At 56.6% G+C, this 25537-nt stretch overlaps 1 protein-coding gene across 1 annotated transcript in view; it reads right to left on the reverse strand.

The window, feature by feature from the left end:
• LOC140424700 (riboflavin transporter 2-like) overlaps nucleotides 1–20914 on the reverse strand; it is a 204472-nt gene extending 183558 nt beyond the window's left edge. The window contains exon 1 of the mRNA XM_072507993.1: nucleotides 20762–20914. The gene's annotated coding sequence lies outside the window, so the exon portion shown is untranslated. The remainder of the gene's footprint in view (nucleotides 1–20761) is intronic.
• Nucleotides 20915–25537: the final 4623 nt, after the last annotated feature.

Here is a 25537-nt window from a genome sequence, read left to right on the forward strand (position 1 = left end):
CTCCCATACGCACAACCCCACTCCCATACACACAACCCCACTCCCATACACACAACCCCACTCCGCTCCCATACACACAACCCCACTCCCATACACACAACCCCACTCCTATACACACAAACCCGCTCCGCTCGCATACACACAACCCCACTCCGCTCCCATAAACACAACCCCACTCCTATACACACCACCCCACTCCTATACACACAACCCCACTCCGCTCACACACAACCCCACTCCGCTCACACACAACCCCACTCCGCTCACACGCAACCCCACTACACTCACACCCAACCCCACTCCGCTCACACACAACCCCACTCCGCTCACACACAACCCCACTCCGCTCACACACAACCCCACTCCGCTCACACACAACCCACTGAGCTCACACCCAACCCCACTCCGCTCACACACAACCCTTCTCCGCTCACACACAACCCCACTCCGCTCACTCACAACCCCACTCCACTCACACACAACCCCACTCCGCTCACACACAACCCACTGAGCTCACACCCAACCCCACTCCGCTCACACACAACCCCTCTCCGCTCACTCACAACCCCACTCCGCTCACACCCAACCCCACTCCACTCACGGCCAACCCCACTTCGCTCACACACAACCCCACTCCGCTCACACACAACCCCACTCTGCTCACACCCAACCCCACTCTGCTCACACCCAACCCCGCTCCGCTCACACCCAACCCCACTCCACTCACGGCCAACCCCACTTCGCTCACACACAACCCCACTCCGCTCACACACAACCCCACTCTGCTCACACCCAACCCCACTCTGCTCACACCCAACCCCGCTCCGCTCACACCCAACCCCGCTCCACTCACGGCCAACCCCACTTCGCTCACACACAACCCCACTCCGCTCACACACAACCCCACTCCGCTCACACCCAACCCCACTCCGCTCACACACAACCCCACTCCGCTCACACACAACCCCACTCCGCTCACACACAACCCCACTCCGCTCACACACAACCCCACTCCGCTCACACACAACCCCACTCCGCTCACACACAACCCCACTCAGCTCACACCCAACCCCACTCCGCTCACTCACAACCCCACTCCGCTCACACACAACCCCACTCCGCTCACACACAACCCCACTCCGCTCACACATAACCCCACTCAGCTCACACACAACCCCACTCCGCTCACACACAACCCCACTCAGCTCACGGCCAACGCCACTCCGCTCACACCCAACCCCACTCCGCTCACACCCAACCCCACTCCGCTCACACATAACCCCACTCAGCTCACACACAACCCCACTCCGCTCACACACAACCCCACTCAGCTCACGGCCAACCCCACTCCGCTCACACCCAACCCCACTCCGCTCACACCCAACCCCACTCCGCTCACACCCAATCCCACTCCGCTCACACCCAACCCCACTCCGCTCACACACAACCCCACTCCGCTCACACCCAACCCCACTCCGCTCACACCCAACCCCACGCCGCTCACACCCAACCCCACTCCGCTCACACCCAACCCCACTCCGCTCACACCCAACCCCACTCCGCTCACACCCAACCCCACTCCGCTCACACCCAACCCCACTCCGCGCAAACATAACCCCACTCCGCTCACACCCAACCCCACTCCGCTCACACCCAACCCCACTCCGCTCACACCCAACCCCACTCCGCTCACACCCAACCCCACTCCGCTCACACCCAACCCCACTCCGCTCACACACAACCCCACTCCGCTCACACACAACCCCACTCCGCTCACACCCAACCCCACTTCGCTCACACACAACCCCACTCAAGCTCACACACAACCCCGCTCCGCTCACACCCAACCCCACTCCGCTCACACACAACCCCACTCCGCCCACACCCAACCCCACTCCGCTCACACACAACCCCACTCCTCTCCCACACAACCCCGCTCCGCTCACACACAACCTCACTCCGCTCACAGCCAACCCCACTCCGCTCACACCCAACCCCACTCCGCTCACACACAACCCCACTCCGCTCACACACAACCCCACTCTGCTCACACCCAACCCCACTCTGCTCACACCCAACCCCGCTCCGCTCACACCCAACCCCACTCCGCTCACACACAACCCCACTCCGCTCACACCCAACCCCACTCCGCTCACACACAACCCCACTCCGCTCACACACAACCCCACTCCGCTCACACCCAACCCCACTCCGCTCACACCCAATCCCACTCCGCTCACACCCAACCCCGCTCCGCTCACACCCAACCCCACTCCGCTCACACCCAACCCCACTCCGCTCACACCCAACCCCACTCCGCTCACACCCAACCCCACTCCGCGCACACATAACCCCACTCCGCTCACACCCAACCCCACTCCGCTCACACCCAACCCCACTCCGCTCACACCCAACCCCACTCCGCTCACACCCAACCCCACTCCGCTCACACCCAATCCCACTCCGCTCACACACAACCCCACTCCGCTCACACACAACCCCACTCCGCTCACACACAACCCCACTTCGCTCACACACAACCCCACTCAAGCTCACACACAACCCCGCTCCTCTCACACCCAACCCCACTCCGCTCACACACAACCCCACTCCGCCCACACCCAACCCCACTCCGCTCACACACAACCCCACTCCTCTCCCACACAACCCCGCTCCGCTCACACACAACCTCACTCCGCTCACAGCCAACCCCACTCCGCTCACACCCAACCCCACTCCGCTCACACACAACCCCACTCCGCTCACACACAACCCCACTCTGCTCACACCCAACCCCACTCTGCTCACACCCAACCCCGCTCCGCTCACACCCAACCCCACTCCGCTCACACACAACCCCAATCCGCTCACACCCAACCCCACTCCGCTCACACACAACCCCACTCCGCTCACACACAACCCCACTCCGCTCACACACAACCCCACTCCGCTCACACACAACCCCACTCCGCTCACACACAACCCCACTCCGCTCACACACAACCCCACTCAGCTCACACCCAACCCCACTCCGCTCACTCACAACCCCACTCCGCTCACACACAACCCCACTCCGCTCACACACAACCCCACTCCGCTCACACATAACCCCACTCAGCTCACACACAACCCCACTCCGCTCACACACAACCCCACTCAGCTCACGGCCAACCCCACTCCGCTCACACCCAACCCCACTCCGCTCACACCCAACCCCACTCCGCTCACACCCAATCCCACTCCGCTCACACCCAAACCCACTCCGCTCACACACAACCCCACTCCGCTCACACCCAACCCCACTCCGCTCACACCCAACCCCACGCCGCTCACACCCAACCCCACTCCGCTCACACCCAACCCCACTCCGCTCACACCCAACCCCACTCCGCTCACACCCAACCCCACTCCGCTCACACCCAACCCCACTCCGCTCACACCCAACCCCACTCCGCTCACACCCAACCCCACTCCGCGCACACACAACCCCACTCCGCTCACACCCAACCCCACTCCACTCACACCCAACCCCACTCCGCTCACACCCAACCCCACTCCGCTCACACCCAACCCCACTCCGCTCACACCCAACCCCACTCCGCTCACACACAACCCCACTCCGCTCACACACAACCACACTCCGCTCACACCCAACCCCACTTCGCTCACACACAACCCCACTCAAGCTCACACACAACCCCGCTCCGCTCACACCCAACCCCACTCCGCTCACACACAACCCCACTCCGCCCACACCCAACCCCACTCCGCTCACACACAACCCCACTCCTCTCCCACACAACCCCGCTCCGCTCACACACAACCTCACTCCGCTCACAGCCAACCCCACTCCGCTCACACCCAACCCCACTCCGCTCACACACAACCCCACTCCGCTCACACACAACCCCACTCTGCTCACACCCAACCCCACTCTGCTCACACCCAACCCCGCTCCGCTCACACCCAACCCCACTCCGCTCACACACAACCCCACTCCGCTCACACCCAACCCCACTCCGCTCACACACAACCCCACTCCGCTCACACACAACCCCACTCCGCTCACACACAACCCCACTCCGCTCACACACAACCCCACTCCGCTCACACCCAACCCCACTCCGCCCACACCCAACCCCACTCCGCTCACGGCCAACCCCACTCAGCTCCCATACACACAACCCCACTCCGCTCCCATACACACAACCACACTCTGCTCCTTTCCACACAAACCCGCTCCGCTCCCATACACACAACCCCACTCCCAAACACACAACCCCACTCCGCTCCCATACACACAACCCCACTCCGCTCCCATACACACAACCCCACTCCCATACGCACAACCCCACTCCCATACACACAACCCCACTCCCATACACACAACCCCACTCCGCTCCCATACACACAACCACACTCTGCTCCTTTCCACACAAACCCGCTCTGCTCCCATACACACAACCCCAATCCGCTCCCATACACACAACCCCACTCCGCTCCCATACACACAACCCCACTCCCAAACACACAACCCCACTCCGCTCCCATACACACAACCCCACTCCGCTCCCATACACACAACCCCACTCCCATACGCACAACCCCACTCCCATACACACAACCCCACTCCCATACACACAACCCCACCCCGCTCCCATACACACAACCCCACTCCCATACACACAACCCCACTCCGCTCCCATACACACAACCCCACTCCCATACACACAACCCCACTCCGCTCCCATACACACAACCCCACTCCGCTCCCATACACACAATCCCACTCCTATACACACAACCCCACTCCGCTCCCATACACACAACCCCACTCCGCTCCTATACACACAAACCCACTCTGCTCCCTTTCACACAACCCCACTCCTATACACACAACCCCACTCCTGTACACACAACCCCACTCCGCTCCCATACACAACCCCACTCCCATACACACAACCCCACTCCGCTCCCATACACACAACCCCACTCCTCTCCCATACACACAACCCCACTACGCTCACATACACACAACCCCACTCCGCTCCCATACACACAACCACACTCCGCTCCCATGCACACAACCCCACTCCTATACACACAAACCCGCTCCGCTCCCATACACACAACCCCACTCCGCTCCCATACACACAACCCCACTCCTATACACACCACCCCACTCCTATACACACAACCCCACTCCGCTCACACACAACCCCACTCCGCTCACACACAACCCCACTCCGCTCACACGCAACCCCACTCCACTCACACCCAACCCCACACCGCTCACACACAACCCCACTCCGCTCACACACAACCCCACTCCGCTCACACACAACCCCACTCCGCTCACACACAACCCACTGAGCTCACACCCAACCCCACTCCGCTCACACACAACCCTTCTCCGCTCACACACAACCCCACTCCGCTCACTCACAACCCCACTCCACTCACACACAACCCCACTCCGCTCACACACAACCCACTGAGCTCACACCCAACCCCACTCCGCTCACACACAACCCCTCTCCGCTCACTCACAACCCCACTCCGCTCACACCCAACCCCACTCCACTCACGGCCAACCCCACTTCGCTCACACACAACCCCACTCCGCTCACACACAACCCCACTCCGCTCACACACAACCCCACTCCACTCACACCCAACCCCACTCCACTCACACACAACCCCACTCAGCTCACACACAACCCCACTCCGCTCACACCCAACCCCACTCCGCTCACACACAACCCCACTCCGCTCACACACAACCCCACTCCGCTCACACACAACCCCACTCCGCTCACACACAACCCCACTCCGCTCACACACAACCCCACTCAGCTCACACACAACCCCACTCCGCTCACACATAACCCCACTCAGCTCACACACAACCCCACTCCGCTCACACACAACCCCACTCCGCTCACACACAACCCCACTCAGCTCACACCCAACCCCACTCCGCTCACTCACAACCCCACTCCGCTCACACACAACCCCACTCCGCTCACACACAACCCCACTCCGCTCACACATAACCCCACTCAGCTCACACACAACCCCACTCCGCTCACACACAACCCCACTCAGCTCACGGCCAACCCCACTCCGCTCACACCCAACCCCACTCCGCTCACACCCAACCCCACTCCGCTCACACCCAATCCCACTCCGCTCACACCCAACCCCACTCCGCTCACACACAACCCCACTCCGCTCACACCCAACCCCACTCCGCTCACACCCAACCCCACGCCGCTCACACCCAACCCCACTCCGCTCATACCCAACCCCACTCCGCTCACACCCAACCCCACTCCGCTCACACCCAACCCCACTCCGCTCACACCCAACCCCACTCCGCTCACACCCAACCCCACTCCGCGCACACATAACCCCACTCCGCTCACACCCAACCCCACTCCGCTCACACCCAACCCCACTCCGCTCACACCCAACCCCACTCCGCTCACACCCAACCCCACTCCGCTCACACCCAACCCCACTCCGCTCACACACAACCCCACTCCGCTCACACACTACCCCACTCCGCTCACACCCAACCCCACTTCGCTCACACACAACCCCACTCAAGCTCACACACAACTCCGCTCCGCTCACACCCAACCCCACTCCGCTCACACACAACCCCACTCCGCCCACACCCAACCCCACTCCGCTCACACACAACCCCACTCCTCTCCCACACAACCCCGCTCCGCTCACACACAACCTCACTCCGCTCACAGCCAACCCCACTCCGCTCACACCCAACCCCACTCCGCTCACACACAACCCCACTCCGCTCACACACAACCCCACTCTGCTCACACCCAACCCCACTCTGCTCACACCCAACCCCGCTCCGCTCACACCCAACCCCACTCCGCTCACACACAACCCCACTCCGCTCACACACAACCCCACTCCGCTCACACCCAACCCCACTCCGCTCACACCCAACCCCACTCCGCTCACTCACAACCCCACTCCGCTCACACCCAACCCCACTCCACTCACACACAACCCCGCTCCGCTCACACACAACCCCACTCCGCTCACACACAACCCCAGTCCGCTCACACCCAACCCCACTCCGCTCACTCACAACCCCACTCCGCTCACAGCCAACCCCACTCCGCTCACACCCAACCCCACTCCGCTCACACCCAACCCCACTCCGCTCACACATAACCCCACTCAGCTCACACACAACCCCACTCTGCTCACACACAACCCCACTCCGCTCACACACAACCCCACTCCGCTCACACCCAACCCCACTCCGCTCACACACAACCCCACTCCGCTCACACACAACCCCACTCCGCTCACACACAACCCCACTCCGCTCACACCCAACCCCACTCAGCTCACACACAACCCCACTCAGCTCACACACAACCCCACTCCGCTCACACACAACCCCACTCAGCTCACACACAACCCCACTCCGCTCACACCCAACCCCACTCCGCTCACACACAACCCCACTCCGCTCACACACAACCCCACTCTGCTCACACACAACCCCAATCCACTCACACCCAACCCCACTCCGCTCACACCCAACCCCACTCCGCTCACACCCAACCCCACTCCGCTCACACCCAACCCCACTCCGCTCACACCCAACCCCACTCCGCTCACACACAACCCCACTCCGCTCACACACAACCCCACATTCCGCTCACACCCAACCCCACTCCGCTCACACACAACCCCACTCCGCTCACACACAACCCCACTCCGCTCACACCCAACCCCACTCCGCTCACACACAACCCCACTCCGCTCACACCCAACCCCACTCCGCTCACTCACAACCCCACTCAGCTCACACCCAACCCCACTCCGCTCACACACAACCCCACTCCGCTCACACACAACCCCACTCCGCTCACACCCAACCCCACTCCGCTCACACCCAACCCCACTCCGCTCACACACAACCCCACTCCGCTCACACCCAACCCCACTCCGCTCACACATAACCCCACTCAACTCACACACAACCCCACTCCGCTCACACACAACCCCACTCCGCTCACACACAACCCCACTCCGCTCACACACAACCCAGCTCCGCTCACACCCAACCCCACTCAAGCTCACACACAACCCCACTCCGCTCACATCCAACCCCACTCCGCTCACACCCAACCCCACGCCGCTCACACCCAACCCCAATCCTCTCACACCCAACCCCACTCCGCTCACACCCAACCCCACTCCGCTCACACACAACCCCACTCCGCTCACACCCAACCCCACGCCGCTCACACCCAACCCCAATCCTCTCACACCCAACCCCACTCCGCTCACACCCAACCCCACTCCGCTCACACCCAACCCCACTCCGCTCACACCCAACCCCACTCCGCTCACACACAACCCCACTCCGCTCACACACAACCCCACTCCACTTACACCCAACCCCACTTCGCTCACACACAACCCCACTCAAGCTCACACACAACCCCGCTCCGCTCACACCCAACCCCACTCCACTCACACACAACCCCACTCCTCTCCCACACAACCCCACTCCGCCCACACCCAACCCCACTCCGCTCACACACAACCCCACTCCTCTCCCACACAACCCCGCTCCGCTCACACCCAACCCTTCTCCGCTCACACACAACCCCACTCCGCTCACACCCAACCCCACTCCGCTCACACACAACCCCGCTCCGCTCACACCCAACCCCACTCCGCTCACACCCAACCCCACTCCGCTCACACACAACCCCACTCCGCTCACACACAACCCCACTCCGCTCACACACAACCCCACTCCGCTCACACCCAACCCCACTCCGCTCACAGCCAACCCCACTCCGCTCACACACAACCCCACTCCGCTCACACCCAACCCCACTCCGCTCACACCCAACCCCACTCCGCTCACACACAACCCCACTCAGCTCACACACAACCCCACTCCGCTCACACCCAACCCGACTCCGCTCACACCCAACCCCACTCCGCTCACAGCCAACCCCACTCCGCTCACACACAACCCCACTCCGCTCACACACAACCCCACTCCGCTCACACACAACCCCACTCCGCTCACACACAACCCCACTCCGCTCACACACAACCCCACTCCGCCCACACCCAACCCCACTCCGCTCACACACAACCCCACTCCGCTCACACACAACCCCACTCCGCTCACACCCAACACCACTCCGCTCACACACAACCCCACTCTGCTCACACCCAACCCCACTCCGCTCACACACAACCCCACGCCGCTCACACCCAACCCCACTCAGCTCACACACAACCCCACTCCGCTCACACACAACCCCACTCAAGCTCACACACAACCCCGCTCCGCTCACACCCAACCCCACTCCGCTCACAGCCAACCCCGCTCCGCCCTCACACAACCCCACTCTGCTCACACCCAACCCCACTCCGCTCACACACAACCCCACTCAGCTCACACCCAACCCCACTCCGCTCACACCCAACCCCACTCCGCTCACAGCCAACCCCACTCCGCTCACACACAACCCCACTCCGCTCACACACAACCCCACTCAGCTCACACCCTACCCCACTCAGCTCACACACAACCCCACTCCGCTCACACACAACCCCACTCCGCTCACACCCAACCCCACTCCGCTCACAGCCAACCCCACTCCGCTCACACCCAACCCCACTCTGCTCACACCCAACCCCACTCCGCTCACACCCAACCCCACTCCGCTCACACACAACCCCACTCTGCTCACACCCAACCCCACTCCGCTCACACACAACCCCTCGGCTCACACCCAACCCCACTCCGCTCACACCCAACCCCACTCCGCTCACACCCAACCCCACTCCGCTCACACCCAACCCCACTCCGCTCCCACACAACCCCACTCCGCTCACACACAACCCCACTCCGCTCACACACAACCCCACTCCGCTCACACACAACCCCTCGGCTCACACCCAACCCCACTCCGCTCACACCCAACCCCACTCCGCTCACACCCAACCCCACTCTGCTCACACCCAACCCCACTCCGCTCACACACAACCCCACTCCGCTCACACACAACCCCACTCCGCTCACACACAACCCCACTCCGCTCACACACAACCCCACTCCGCTCACACCCAACCCCACTCCGCTCACACCCAACCCCACTCTGCTCACACCCAACCCCACTCCGCTCACACACAACCCCACTCCGCTCACACACAACCCCTCGGCTCACACCCAAGCCCACTCCGCTCACACCCAACCCCACTCCGCTCACACCCAACCCCACTCCGCTCACACACAACCCCACTCTGCTCACACCCAACCCCACTCCGCTCACACACAACCCCTCGGCTCACACCCAACCCCACTCCGCTCACACCCAACCCCACTCCGCTCACACCCAACCCCACTCCGCTCACACCCAACCCCACTCCGCTCCCACACAACCCCACTCCGCTCACACACAACCCCACTCCGCTCACACACAACCCCACTCCGCTCACACACAACCCCTCGGCTCACACCCAACCCCACTCCGCTCACACCCAACCCCACTCCGCTCACACCCAACCCCACTCCGCTCACACCCAACCCCACTCCGCTCACACACAACCCCACTCCGCTCACACACAACCCCACTCCGCTCACACACAACCCCACTCCGCTCACACACAACCCCACTCCGCTCACACCCAACCCCACTCCGCTCACACCCAACCCCACTCTGCTCACACCCAACCCCACTCCGCTCACACACAACCCCACTCCGCTCACACACAACCCCTCGGCTCACACCCAACCCCACTCCGCTCACACCCAACCCCACTCCGCTCACACACAACCCCACTCCGCTCACACACAACCCCACTCCGCTCACACACAACCCCACTCCGCTCACACACAACCCCACTCCGCTCACACCCAACCCCACTCCGCTCATGGGGAGCTCTATCACTTTTTAAGGGTTCCCTTCGGTGTCACGAACGGGGTCTCTGTCTTCCAGCCAGAGATGGACCGAATGGTTGACCGGTACGGCTTAAGCGCAACGTTCCCGTATCTTGATAACGTCACCATCTGCGGCCATGACCAGCAGGACCACGACACCAACCTCCGAACATTTCTCCAGACCGCGAATATACCTTAATTTGACATACAATAAGGATAAATGCGTGTTCAGCACCGACCGTCTAGCCATTCTAGGCTATGTTGTGCGAAGTGGAGTTATAGGCCCCGACCCTGAGCCCATGCGCCCCCTCATGGAGTTCCCCCTCCCTCACTGCCCCAAGGCCCTGAAGCGCTGCCTCGGGTTCTTCAGCTAGTATGCACAGTGGGTCCCCAATTACGCAGACAAGGCTCGACCCCTAATCCAGTCCACAACCTTCCCCCTGTCGACGGAGGCCCGCCAGGCCTTCTGCCGCATCAAAGCAGACATTGCAAAGGCCACGATGCGCGCCATCGACGAGTCCCTCCCCTTCCAGGTCGAGAGCGATGCGTCCGACGTAGCTCTGGCGGCCACCCTCAGCCAAGAGGGCAGGCACGTGGCTTTCTTCTCCCGCACTCTCCACGCTTCTGAAATTCGCCATTCCTCGGTCGAAAAGGAGGCCCAGGCCATAGTCGAAGCTGTGCGACACTGGAGGCATTACCTGGCCGGCAGGAGATTCACTCTCCTCACGGAACAACGGTCGGTGGCCTTCATGTTTGATAATGCGCAGCGGGGCAAGATTAAGAATGACAAGATGTTGCGGTGGAGGATAGAACTCTCCACTTACAATAACGAGATCTTGTACGTCCGGGGAAGCTGAACGAGCCTCCTGACGCCCTGTCCCACGGCACTTGTGCCACCGTACAAGTGGACCGCCTACGAGCCCTCCATGAGGACCTCTGCCACCCGGAGGTCACTCGTTTCTTTCATTTTATCAAGACCCGCAACCTGCCCAACTCCATCGAGGAGGTCAGGTCCGTCACCAGGGACTGCCAAATCTGCGCGGAGTGCAAACCGCACTTCTACCGGCCAGAGAGGGCGCACCTGATAAAGGCTTCCCGTCCCTTTGAACGCCTCAGTATGGATTTCAAAGACCCCCTCCCCTCCACCGACCGCAACATGTATTTCCTGAACGTGATTGACGAGTACTCCTGGTTCCTATTCGCCATCCCCTGCCCAGACATGACCACAACCACCGTCATCAAGGCCGTCCAGGGTATCTTTTTTAAATTAGTGTTTTAGGCGGGAACAGGAAGTCGACCCGCGGACGTCTGGGAAGACCCTCACCAATAAATTCTGGTGGAGAGGAAACCCGAGACACTACACGTGTAGTGTCTCCCACCCGCCCTCCTCCTCTAACCTAATAATAAAACCCATTGGTCTGAGGTAAGTACCATATTTTATTATATTATTTTTTATAAAAAATTTAATTTAATTGTTAGCCAGATCTTGGTAGAAAGTTAGAGGAATGGCAGGGAAGGGAGTGCAATGTTCCTCCTGCAGGATGTTTGAGGTGAGGGATGCAGTTAGTGTCCCTGCTGATTTTACCTGCAGGAAGTGCTGCCATCTCCAGCTCCTCCAAGACCGAGTTAGGGAACTGGAGCTGGAGTTGGAAGAACTTTGGATCATTCGGGAGGCAGAAGGGGTCATAAATAGCAGCTTCAGGGAATTAGTTACACCAAAGATTGGAGATAGGTGGGTAACTGTAAGAGGGACTGGGAAAAAGCAGTCAGTGCAGGGATCCCCTGAGGTCGTTCCCCTGAGAAACAAGTATACCGCTTTGGATACTTGTGGGGGGGGGGACTTACCAGGGGTAAGCCATGGGGTACGGGCCTCTGGCACGGAGTCTGTCCCTGTTGCTCAGAAGGGAAGGGGGGAGAGGAGCAGAGCATTAGTAATTGGGAACTCTATAGTCAGGGGCACAGATAGGAGATTTTGTGGGAGCGTGAGAGACTCACGTTTGGTATGTTGCCTCCCAGGTGCAAGGGTACGTGATGTCTCGGATCGTGTTTTCCGGGTCCTTAGGGGGGAGGGGGAGCAGCCCCAAGTCGTGGTCCACATTGGCACTAACGACATAGGTAGGAAAGGGGACAAGGATGTCAGGCAGGCTTTCAGGGAGCTAGGATGGAAGCTCAGAACTAGAACAAACAGAGTTGTTATCTCTGGGTTGTTGCCCGTGCCACGCGATAGTGAGATGAGGAATAGGGAGAGAGAGCATTTAAACACGTGGCTACAGGGATGGTGCAGGCGGGAGGGATTCAGATTTCTGGATAACTGGGGCTCTTTCTGGGGAAGGTGGGACCTCTACAGACAGGATGGTCTACATCTGAACCTGAGGGGCACAAATATCCTGGGGGGGAGATTTGTTAGTGCTCTTTGGGGGGGTTTAAACTAATGCAGCAGGGGCATGGGAACCTGGATTGTAGTTTTAGGGTAAGGGAGAATGAGAGTATAGAGGTCAGGAGCACAGATTTGACGTCGCAGGAGGGGGCCAGTGTTCAGGTAGGTGGTTTGAAGTGTGTCTACTTCAATGCCAGGAGTATACGAAACAAGGTAGGGGAACTGGCAGCATGGGTTGGTACCTGGGACTTTGATGTTGTGGCCATTTTGGAGACATGGATAGAGCAGGGACAGGAATGGATGTTGCAGGTTCCGGGGTTTAGGTGTTTTAGTAAGCTCAGAGAAGGAGGCAAAAGAGGGGGAGGTGTGGCGCTGCTAGTCAAGAGCAGTATTACGGTGGCGGAGAGGATGCTAGATGGGGACTCTTCTTCCGAGGTAGTATGGGCTGAAGTTAGAAACAGGAAAGGAGAGGTCCCCCTGTTGGGAGTTTTTTATAGGCCTCCTAATAGTTCTCGGGATGTAGAGGAAAGGATGGCGAAGATGATTCTGGATAAGAGCGAAAGTAACAGGGTAGTTATTATGGGAGACTTTAACTTTCCAAATATTGACTGGAAAAGATATAGTTCGAGTACAATAGATGGGTCGTTTTTTGTACAGTGTGTGCAGGAGGGTTTCCTGAAACAATATATTGACAGGCCAACAAGAGGCGAGGCCACGTTGGATTTGGTTTTGGGTAATGAACCAGGCCAGGTGTTGGATTTGGAGGTAGGAGAGCACTTTGGGGACAGTGACCACAATTCGGTGACGTTTACGTTAATGATGGAAAGGGATAAGTATACACCGCAGGGCAAGAGTTATAGCTGGGGGAAGGGCAATTATGATGCCATTAGACGTGACTTGGGGGGGATAAGGTGGAGAAGTAGGCTGCAAGTGTTGGGCACACTGGATAAGTGGGGCTTGTTCAAGGATCAGCTACTGCGTGTTCTTGATAAGTATGTACCGGTCAGGCAGGGAGGAAGGCGTCGAGCGAGGGAACCGTGGTTTACCAAGGAAGTGGAATCTCTTGTTAAGAGGAAGAAGGAGGCCTATGTGAAGATGAGGAGTGAAGTTTCAGTTGGGGCGCTTGATAGTTACAAGGTAGCGAGGAAGGATCTAAAGAGAGAGCTAAGACGAGCAAGGAGGGGACATGAGAAGTATTTGGCAGGAAGGATCAAGGAAAACCCAAAAGCTTTCTATAGGTATGTCAGGAATAAGCGAATGACTAGGGAAAGAGTAGGACCAGTCAAGGACAGGGATGGGAAATTGTGTGTGGAGTCTGAAGAGATAGGCGAGATACTAAATGAATATTTTTCGTCAGTATTCACTCAGGAAAAAGATAATGTTGTGGAGGAGAATGCTGAGCCCCAGGCTAATAGAATAGATGGCATTGAGGTACGTAGGGAAGAGGTGTTGGCAATTCTGGACAGGCTGAAAATAGATAAGTCCCCGGGACCTGATGGGATTTATCCTAGGATTCTCTGGGAGGCCAGGGAAGAGATTGCTGGACCTTTGGCTTTGATTTTTATGTCATCATTGGCTACAGGAATAGTGCCAGAGGACTGGAGGATAGCAAATGTGGTCCCTTTGTTCAAAAAGGGGAGCAGAGACAACCTCGGCAACTATAGACCGGTGAGCCTCACGTCTGTAGTGGGTAAAGTCTTGGAGGGGATTATAAGAGACAAGATTTATAATCATCTAGATAGGAATAATATGATCAGGGATAGTCAGCATGGCTTTGTGAAGGGTAGGTCATGCCTCACAAACCTTATTGAGTTCTTTGAGAAGGTGACTGAACAGGTAGACGAGGGTAGAGCAGTTGATGTGGTGTATATGGATTTCAGCAAAGCGTTTGATAAGGTTTCCCACGGTAGGCTATTGCAAAAAATACAGAGGCTGGGGATTGAGGGTGATTTAGAGATGTGGGTCAGAAATTGGCTAGCTGAAAGAAGACAGAGGGTGGTGGTTGATGGGAAATGTTCAGAATGGAGTACAGTCACAAGTGGAGTACCACAAGGATCTGTTCTGGGGCCGTTGCTGTTTGTCATTTTTATCAATGACCTAGAGGAAGGCGCAGAAGGGTGGGTGAGTAAATTTGCCGACGATACTAAAGTCGGTGGTGTTGTCGATAGTGTGGAAGGATGTAGCACGTTACAGAGGGATATAGATAAGCTGCAGAGCTGGGCTGAGAGGTGGCAAATGGAGTTTAATGTAGAGAAGTGTGAGGTGATTCACTTTGGAAGGAATAACAGGAATGCAGAATATTTGGCTAATGGTACAGTTCTTGAAAGTGTGGATGAGCAGAGGGATCTAGGTGTCCGTGTACATAGATCCCTGAAAGTTGCCACCCAGGTTGATAGGGTTGTGAAGAAGGCCTATGGAGTGTTGGCCTTTATTGGTAGAGGGATTGAGTTCCGGAGTCAGGAGGTCATGTTGCAGCTGTACAGAACTCTGGTACGGCCGCATTTGGAGTATTGCGTACAGTTCTGGTCACCGCATTATAGGAAGGACGTGGAGGCTTTGGAGCGGGTGCAGAGGAGATATACCAGGATGTTGCCTGGTATGGAGGGAAAATCTTATGAGGAAAGGCTGATGGACTTGAGGTTGTTTTCGTTGGAGAGAAGAAGGTTAAGAGGAGACTTAATAGAGGCATACAAAATGATCAGGGGGTTAGATAGGGTGGACAGTGAGAGCATTCTCCCACGGATGGAAATGGCTGGCATGAGGGGACATAACTTTAAACTGAGGGGTAATAGATATAGGACAGAGGTCAGAGGTAGGTTCTTTACGCAAAGAGTAGTGAGGCCGTGGAATGCCCTACCTGCTACAGTAGTGAACTCGCCAACATTGAGGGCATTTAAAAGTTTATTGGATAAACATATGGATGATAATGGCACAGTGTAGGTTAGATGGCTTTTGTTTCGGTGCAACATCGTGGGCCGAAGGGCCTGTACTGCACTGTATTGTTCTATGTTCTATGTTCTATCTTTACACTGTTCGGTTTCCCCGCATACATACACAGTGATAGGGGGTCCTCCTTTATGAGTGACGAACTGCGTCAATTCCTGCTCAGCAAAGGCATCGCCTCGAGCAGGACGACCAGTTACAACCCCCAGGGAAACGGGCAGGTAGAGAGGGAGAATGGCACGGTCTGGAAGACCGTTCTACTGGCCCTACGGTCCAAGAATCTCCCAGTCTCTCGTTGGCAGGAAGTCCTCCCGGTGCCCCTTCACTCCATCCGGTCGCTGCTCTGTACTACCAGACACCTCATGAACGTCTCCTTGTTTTCCCCAGGAAGTCCTCCTCCGGGACCTCGCTCCCAACCTGGCTGGCGACACCTTGACCCATCTTGCTTCGGAGACATGTGAGGGCGCACAAGTCGGACCCGTTGGTCGAGAGGGTCCACCTGCTGCACGCCAACCCCCAGTACGCCTATGTAGCGTTACCTGACGGCCACCCAAGACACGGTCTCCCTTCGGGACCTGGCGCCCGCCGGAACCCCACGCGCACCCGAACCATTGCCCCCACCCCCACACTCCCCGCAGCACCTGACCGGAGGGTCAGTACTCCCGCCACCCCTGCTTAGGCCCGAACAAGCACCGACGCCCCCTACAGGCGCCACCCCCCCGCCCACATTTCGCCCCAATAGCGCCACTTAGTGGTGACGAAGCTGCCTGGGAGGACAACACCACGTTCCCGGAGTCGCAACCGCCGGGACCCCCATCAGGATCACCGCCGAAGCCCAGACACTCCAGAAGGACAACCAGGCCACCCGATCGACTGCACCATGAACACTTTGCTATTACCCTCGACATCACGGCACCTCCATACCTGGTCCTACCATGCGAAAGGCGACATTAACGCTGGCCATCACCCGCCGGGCTCTTTTTTAACAGGGGGTGAATGTGGTAATACCAGGTATTGCGGTACCTGAGAGGTGGATGACCATTGGCTAGACCCAGGAGTCTACCATTGGCCGATGTACATAGCTCCGCCCTGAGAGGTGGAGTATAAGAACCGATGCCGTCCCAGCAGCCTTCACTTTCTGTATCGAAGCTGCTGGGTACAGTTCTAGCTGATTAAAGCCGATTAGTTATGACTCACCTTGTCTCGAGAGTAATTGATTGCGCATCAATGAGTACGGGGAAAAGGCAAGCAGAATGTTAGCGCACCAGCTCAGAAAAAGGGAGACGGCCAGGGAGATAGGGAGAGTAAAGAGTAGAGGTGGGTATACGATCCTGGACCCAGTGGGGGTGAATGAGGTGTTTAAGGACTTTTACAGCAAATTATATGAGTCGGGACCCCCGGCTGGGGTGGAGGGGATGAGGCGGTTTTTGAGTCAGTTGAGGGTGGATGAGGATCTGGTGGAAGGGCTGGGAGCCCCAATTGAAATTGAGGCAATAATTGAGGGCTAGAGGGCATGCAGTCGGGCAAGGCTCCGGGGCCGGACGGCTACCCAGTGGAATTCTATAAGAAATTTTCAGAGACATTGAGCCCACTGCTGGTGAGGACATTTAACGAAGCAAGAGAGAAGGGAGTCCTCCCCCCAAAAATGTCGCAGGCCTCGATTTCATTGATCCTGAAACGGGAGAAGGATTCGGAGCAATGCGGGTCATACAGGCCGATTTCTTCACTGAATGTGGATGCCAAACTACTGGCTAAGGCACTGGCCACAAGGATAGAGGACTGTGTCCCGGGGGTGATAGAGGAAGACCAGACGGGATTTGTTAAGGGCAGGCAGCTCAAGGCCAATGTTCGAAGACTTTTAAATGTTATTATGATGCCCTCAGAAGGAGAGGAGGTGGAGGTGGTGGCAGCGATGGATGCGGAGAAGGCTTTTGATCGGGTGGAGTGGGATTACCTGTGGGAGGTGCTGGGAAGGTTTGGGTTTGGGGAGGGCTTTATTAACTGGGTGTGGTTGCTTTATCGGGCACCAGTGGCGAGTGTGCGTACAAACCAGCTGAGGTCGGGGTATTTTAAACTACATCGAGGGACGAGGCAAGGGTGCCCCCTCTCCCCGTAATTGTTTGCTCTGGCTATAGAGCCATTGGCCATGGTGCTAAGAGCTTCGAGGAGCTGGAAAGGGCTGCTTCGGGGAGGGGGGGTGGGGGTGGGGGTGGAGCACCGGGTCTCGCTCTACGCAGGTGACCTGCTCGTGTATATTTCAGATCCGTTGGATGGGATGGGGGAAATTATGCGGATGCTCGGGAATTTGGGAATTTTTCGGGGTATGAATTGAACATGGGGAAAAGCGAGATGTTTGTGATCCAGGCAAGAGGGCAGGAGAAGAGACTGGGAGAGCTGCCACTTAGAATGGTAGGAAGGAGCTTTCGATATCTGGGAATCCAGGTGGCCCGGGAATGGGAGGCACTGCACAAGGTAAACCTATCCCGGCTCCTAGAATAAATGGAAGGGGGCTTTAAGCGATGGGACATGCTCCCGCTATCACTGGCGGGGAGGGTACAGACCGTGAAAATGACGGTCCTCCACAGATTTCTGTTTGTCTTTCAGTGCCTCCCCATCTTCATCCCGAGGGCCTTTTTCAAGCGGGTGAATAAGGTTATTTTGGGCTTTGTGTGGGCGGGTAAAACCCCGCGAGTGAAGAAAGTGTTGCTGGGGCGCAGTCGGGGGGAGGGCGGGTTGGCGCTGCCGAACCTTTGCAATTACTACTGGGCGGCTAATATAGCCATGATCAGGAAGTGGGTAGTGGGGGAGGGGTCGGTGTGGGAGCGGATGGAGGCGGCGCCATGTAGACACCAGTTTGGGAGCACTGATAATGGCACCTCTTCCGTTCTCGCCGGCCCGATACTCCTCATGTCCGGTGGTGGTGCCGGCTCTGAGAATCTGGGGGCAGTGGAGGAGATATAAGAGAGGGGAGGGAGCATCGGTTTGGACCCCGATTTATAATAATCACCAGTTTGTACCGGGTAGGCAGGATGGTGGGTTCCGGAGATGGCAAAGGGCAGGAATTAGGAGGATGGGGGATCTATTTATAGACGGGAGCTTCCCCAGCTTGAAAGCCTTGGAGGATAAATTTGAATTGCCAGCAGGGAATGGGTTTAGGTATTTGCAGGTGCGAGACTTCTTCAGAAGGCAGGTTCCGGCCTTTCCGCTGCTGCCGCCACGGGGGATACAGGATAGAGTAGTTTCCGGTACCTGGGTGGGAGAGGGGAAGGTGTCGGATATTTACCAGGAGCTGTCGGAGGCGGAGGAAACTCCGGTGGAGGAGCTCAAGGGCAAGTGGGAGGACGAGCTAGGAGGAGAGATAGAGGCAGGGCTATGGGTGGATGCCCTAAGCAGGGTTAATACCTCCTCATCATGTGCCAGGCTTAGCCTGATACAATTTAAGGTAGTCCACCGGGCACACATGACGGCGGGTAGGATGAGCAAGTTTTTGGGGTTGAGGATAGGTGTGCGAGGTGTGCGGGAAGCCCAGCAAACCATGTCCACATGTTTTGGGCTTACCTGAAGCTTAGAGGGTTTGGGCAGGGTTTCGCCAAGGCAACGTCCACGGTACTAAAAACACGGGTGGTGCCGAGTCCGGAGGTGGCGATCTTTGGAGTGTCGGAAGAGCCGGGGGTTCAGGGGGCGAAAGAGGCCTTTGCCTCCCTGGTAGCCCGGAGATGGGTCTTGTTATTGGGGAGGGACTCGAAGCCCCGAGTGTAGAGACCTGGGTTAGTGACATGGCTGGGTTTCTCAGTCTCAAGAATATAAAGTTCGCCTTAAGAGGGTCAATGGTGGGGTTCACCCGGAGGTGGCAGCCGTTCATCGACTTTCTCGGGGAAAATTAAAATCAGCAGAAGCAGCAATCCAAAAGTGGGGGGGGGCCGAATTGTTCTTTTATTATTGGGGGGTGTGAAGATTGGGACTGGGGTGGAAATGCTTATTGTACCATGTTTATGTTGCTGGTATTGTTATTATTATAAAAACTTACAAATACCCTAATAAAAATTTTTTTTTTAAATCTGGAATTAAAAGTCTAATGATGACGATGAAACCATTGCTGATTGTCGTAAAAACCCACACCTGGTTCGCTAATGTCCTTTAGGGAAGGAAATCTGCCGTCCTTACTTGGTCTGGCCTACATGTGACTCCAGACCCCCAGCAATGAGGTTGCATCTTAACTGCCCCACTCTGAAGTGGCCAAGCAAGCCACTCAGTTCAAGGGCAATTCGAACGGGCAACAAATGGTGGCCTAGCGAGGCCCACATCCCAAGAACTAATTACAAAAATAGAGTTTTAACCGGCTTTGTCCTAGTGCCTCCCAGTCTCAATCAGCCACTGGCAATCCTCCCCACCCAGACGTCTCCGTTTTATAATTAGAGTTAAGAAAGTAAAACATTCGATGAAAAGGCACCAATTCTGGCAACACCCAGGAAATTCACCTTAACTTGCTGGAGGCTCCAGGGGCAATCCTGGAGAACTTGGCTCCCACATCAAGAGTCAGCAGTTAAGATTTCCCGCAATGGGGTGGGGAAAGCAGTCATTCCTGAAGTCCCAGTTTCACCATCAGGAAATGAATTAGCACCAATTAATCGAGCAAGTTCCCCGAACGTACAATGAAACTACTTTGCAAAATCCTGTTGAAGTCTTTTTGCACTGGGGCGGATTACAGGTCACATGCGAGTCGAGTCACTGATATTTCATAATCCCAATCAGGGCAGGGAGGTGGAATGAACATATCAGCAGACTATACAATTAGAAGGAAGAAATGAATGCTGCTTTGATGTCAGAGAGACAGAGGGAGCCATTCATTCCATCACAGACCCTTGCCATACACGACCGAGATCTGGGTGCTCAGGGCGCAACTTCAAAGTTTGCCATTGACACAAAACCTGGAAGCATTGAGAACTGTGAGGAGGAAAGTGTAGACATTCAAATAGACAAGTTGGTGGAATGGATAGACAAGTGGAAGATGAATCATACAATCTGAAAGAGCACCGCCCTCCATTCCTACTCCCCCAACCTATCCCCATAACCCTACCTAACATATGAAATGAAAATGAAAATCACTTATTGTCACAAGTAGGCTTCAAATGAAGTTACTGTGAAAAGCCCCTAGTCGCCACATTCCGGCGCCTGTTCGGGGAGGCTGGTACGGGCATTGAACCCACGCTGCTGGCCTGATTTGGTCTGCTTTGAAAGCCAGCTATTTAGCCCTGTGCTCAACCAGCCAGCTAATTTTCTGCAGCCAGTGGATGAGATCAGTTCAACATCAATGGTTTTTAAAGTTTTAGAACCAATAATGAAGGAAAATCTAAGGCACTGGAGAGGTTTAACAAAAAAGCACATTTATTAGGATTTTATATTTTTGCAAACAATGCAACAAAATTGCGAAATAAATACAGAGCAGCGAGCAAGGAAAAACTGGCTCAGCACACATGAATTTTCATAGACTTTCATAGAAATTACAGTGCAGAAGGAGGCCATTCGGCCCATCGGGCCTGCACCAGCCCTTGGAAAGAGCACCCCACCCAGGAGCTACCGGCGAACCTGTAGCGCAGGTCCTACCTTACATCTCCTATTACAGTGGTTCACCACAGGACACTAAGGGCAATTTAGCACGGCCAATCCACCTAACCTGCACGTCTTTGGACTGTGGGAGGAAACCGGAGCACCCGGAGGAAACCCACGCACACACGGGGAGGATGTGCAGACTCCGCACAGACAGTGACCCAAGCCGGAATCGAACCTGGGATCCTGGAGCTGTGAAGCAACAGTGCCAACCACGGTGCTAGCGTGCCGCTTAGGAAGGACGTGAAGGCAATTAGAGAGAGAGAGAGAGGGTGAGAGAGAGAGGAGTAAAGACTCATGAGAATGGTTCCGGGGATGAGGAACTTCAGTCATGTCGATAGATTGAAGTAGTTCATGGAATTATACAGTGCAGAAGGAGGCCATTCAGCCCATCGAGTCTGCACCCACCCTCTGAAAGAGCACCCGACCGAGGCCACTCCTCTGTCCTATCCCTGTGACCCCACTGAACTCCACATAGACAGTCACCCAAGGCTGGAATTGAACCTGGGTCGCTGGCGCTGTGAGGCAGCAGTGCTAACCACGGTTCCACCTTGTTTTCCTTGGAGGAGAGGCAGCTGAGAGGAGGTCTGACGGAGATATTTAAAATCCTGAGGGCTAACCAATGATTTGTAAAGTTATGGCATACTTTCCTACCTCAGATATTCTGAGCCTCTTTTCTCCAGCAGCAGGCGGATTGGTAACCAGAGGGCACAGATTGAACATAATTGGCAAAGGACCCACCGGCAGGAGCTAAATGTACTGTTGTGTCAGGCCCACTATCTCGGGAGATAATGTAACTGTCTCAATGTTCTTTCACCACCCTGTTCTGCACTGACTCCAACTCTATCTCAGAGAACAGTTGTACAGAGACTAATCTTTGTGAATTAGTTGATTGAGGGAAGAGGAGCTGTTCTAAAGAACAAACAACCCTCGCAGGCACGGGGAGAAGGTGCAAACCCCACACAGACAGTCACCCAAGGTAGGAATTGAACTTGGATCCCGGGTGCGGTGAGGCAGCCGTGCTAACCACTGTGCCACCGTGCTGCCTTGTCAGGTTACTTGTTGAAACATATGCACAGCAAGATTCCTCAGCTGCCTGAGATGGTAGAGGGACTGGTGGGGTGAAAATTAACAGTATCCCAGATTGTAAAAGTAAGTTGGGGGGGGGGGGGTAGTAGAATGGCTTCTCGAACCTTCTTAACATCCCCAGACATGGAGGAGGTGCCAGAGGATTGGAGAGCGGCAAACTCGACACCGTTTTCAGCAAATGAGACAGGGGGCTGGATTCCCCGCCGGCGGGATGCTCTGTTTTGCCGGCAGCCCGGGGATGCTCTGTTTTGCCGGCAGCCCGGGGATGCTCTGTTTTGCCGGGCAGCCCGGGGATGCTCTGTTTTGCCGGGCAGCCCGGGGATGCTCTGTTTTGCCGGCAGCCCGGGGATGCTCTGTTTTGCCGGCAGCCCGGGGATGCTCTGTTTTGCCGGCAGCCCGGGGATGCTCTGTTTTGCCGGCAGCCCGGGGATGCTCTGTTTTGCCGGGCAGCCCGGGGATGCTCTGTTTTGCCGGCAGCCCGGGGTTGCTCTGTTTTGCCGGGCAGCCCGGGGATGCTCTGTTTTGCCGGGCAGCCCGGAGTTGCTCTGTTTTGCCGGCAGCCCGGGGATGCTCTGTTTTGCCGGGCAGCCCGGGGTTGCTCTGTTTTGCCGGCAGCCCGGGGATGCTCTGTTTTGCCGGCAGCCCGGGGATGCTCTGTTTTGCCGGGCAGCCCGGGGTTGCTCTGTTTTGCCGGCAGCCCGGGGTTGCTCTGTTTTGCCGGGCAGCCCGGGGTTGCTCTGTTTTGCCGGCAGCCCGGGGATGCTCTGTTTTGCTGCCAACCCGGGGATGCTCTGTTTTGCCGGCAGCCCGGGGATGCTCTGTTTTGCCGGGCAGCCCGGGGTTGCTCTGTTTTGCCGGCAGCCCGGGGATGCTCTGTTTTGCCGGCAGCCCGGGGATGCTCTGTTTTGCCGGCAGCCCGGGGATGCTCTGTTTTGCCGGCAGCCCGGGGATGCTCTGTTTTGCCGGCAGCCCGGGGATGCTCTGTTTTGCCGGCAGCCCGGGGATGCTCTGTTTTGCCGGCAGCCCGGGGATGCTCTGTTTTGCCGCCAGCCTGGGGATGCTCTGTTTTGCCGGGCACCCGGGGGTTTCCCGATGGAGTGGGGCTGCCCCATTGACCAGCCGGCGAAATGGAGAATCCCGGTGGTGTGCCGCACCACGGGATGGAGAAAGCCGCCACCGTGAACGGACGGAGAATCCCGAGGAAAGGACATTCCTAGGAACAACAGGCTGATCATAGAAGCATAGAAACTAGGAGCAGGAATAGGCCAATCGGCCCTTCGAGCTGGCTTTGCCAGTCACCATGATCAAGGACTGATCCTCGATCTCAATGCCATAATCCCACTCCATCCCCTTACCCCCGATCCCATTAAAATCTAAAAATATATCTGTCTCTTTCGTGAATGGGCGGTGGGAGGAAACCGGAGCACCCGGAGGAAACCCACGCAGACACGAGGAGAACGTCCAGACTCCGTACAGACATGACCCAAGCCGGGAATTGAACTTGAGACCCTGGAACTGTGAAGCATCTGTGCTAACCACTGTGCTACCGTGCCACCGCCGATGGGGACATTATAACTGGCTCAATACAATCATTAGACATAACTTGATTTCCCTAGAAACGCCACCAGAGATGAAGGGAGACACAGGATGATAAAATGGTGCACAGCATCCCACGCCACTCCTGCTCGCAATTACTACGAGAGACATGGATACATTTTCAACGCCACATTGGGACGCGCACCAATATATATCTGCCACAACTCGAGCACCATCAGGGTCAGCACGGTGGAGCAGTGGTTAGCACTGCTGCCTCACGCCGTCGGGGACCCGGATTCAATCCCAGCCTCCGGGGTCACTGTCCCTGTGGAGTTTGCAGTATCTTCCCGTGTCCGCATGGGTCGCACCCCCACAACCCAAAGATATGCCAGATAGGGGGACTGGCCACGCTAAATTGCCCCATAATTAGAAAATATTTTTAAAAACTCTACCAGCACCAAAGGCACCACTGACACACCACAGCCTCCTCTCCGTGGACACCAGCCCCGTCTCTACCCGGGAGGGAACCAATTCTTTATACCCACCCTTACAAAAGAAAAGAAAACAAAGGAAAAACTCGAAAAACCCCAGTTCCAAAGGGGAGTTACACATACACCACACAACGCAACTGCACCCCAGTCTCAAGGCCGGTACAGAACCAACAACATTCCACACATTTTAACAGACAGGACCGGTAACATCCTGCCCGGATTATGATCAATGCCTTCAGGGCGTCCCAACAAACAGCGAGGAAAAGGAGCTAAACTTACCAGGAATAAACTCCAGGATAACAAAGGAACTCAGAGAGGTTGGAGTTAATTAAGGAGAGATTGATCAACTGAATTTTTGATAAAGCGACAGGGATGATTGATGAAGTGAGAGCATTGGATACTGTCTATAAAGTTTTTTTATCGAAAGCACTTGACAAAGTACTGCAGAAAGGCTGGTTAACAAAATTGAGACTTGTAGAATACAAAGGCCAATGTCACTATGGATTTTTTAAAAACTGGCCTTGGGATGGA

Source organism: Scyliorhinus torazame, chromosome 6 (genome assembly GCF_047496885.1).
Source record: "Scyliorhinus torazame isolate Kashiwa2021f chromosome 6, sScyTor2.1, whole genome shotgun sequence".
Taxonomy (NCBI): Eukaryota; Metazoa; Chordata; class Chondrichthyes; order Carcharhiniformes; family Scyliorhinidae; genus Scyliorhinus; species Scyliorhinus torazame.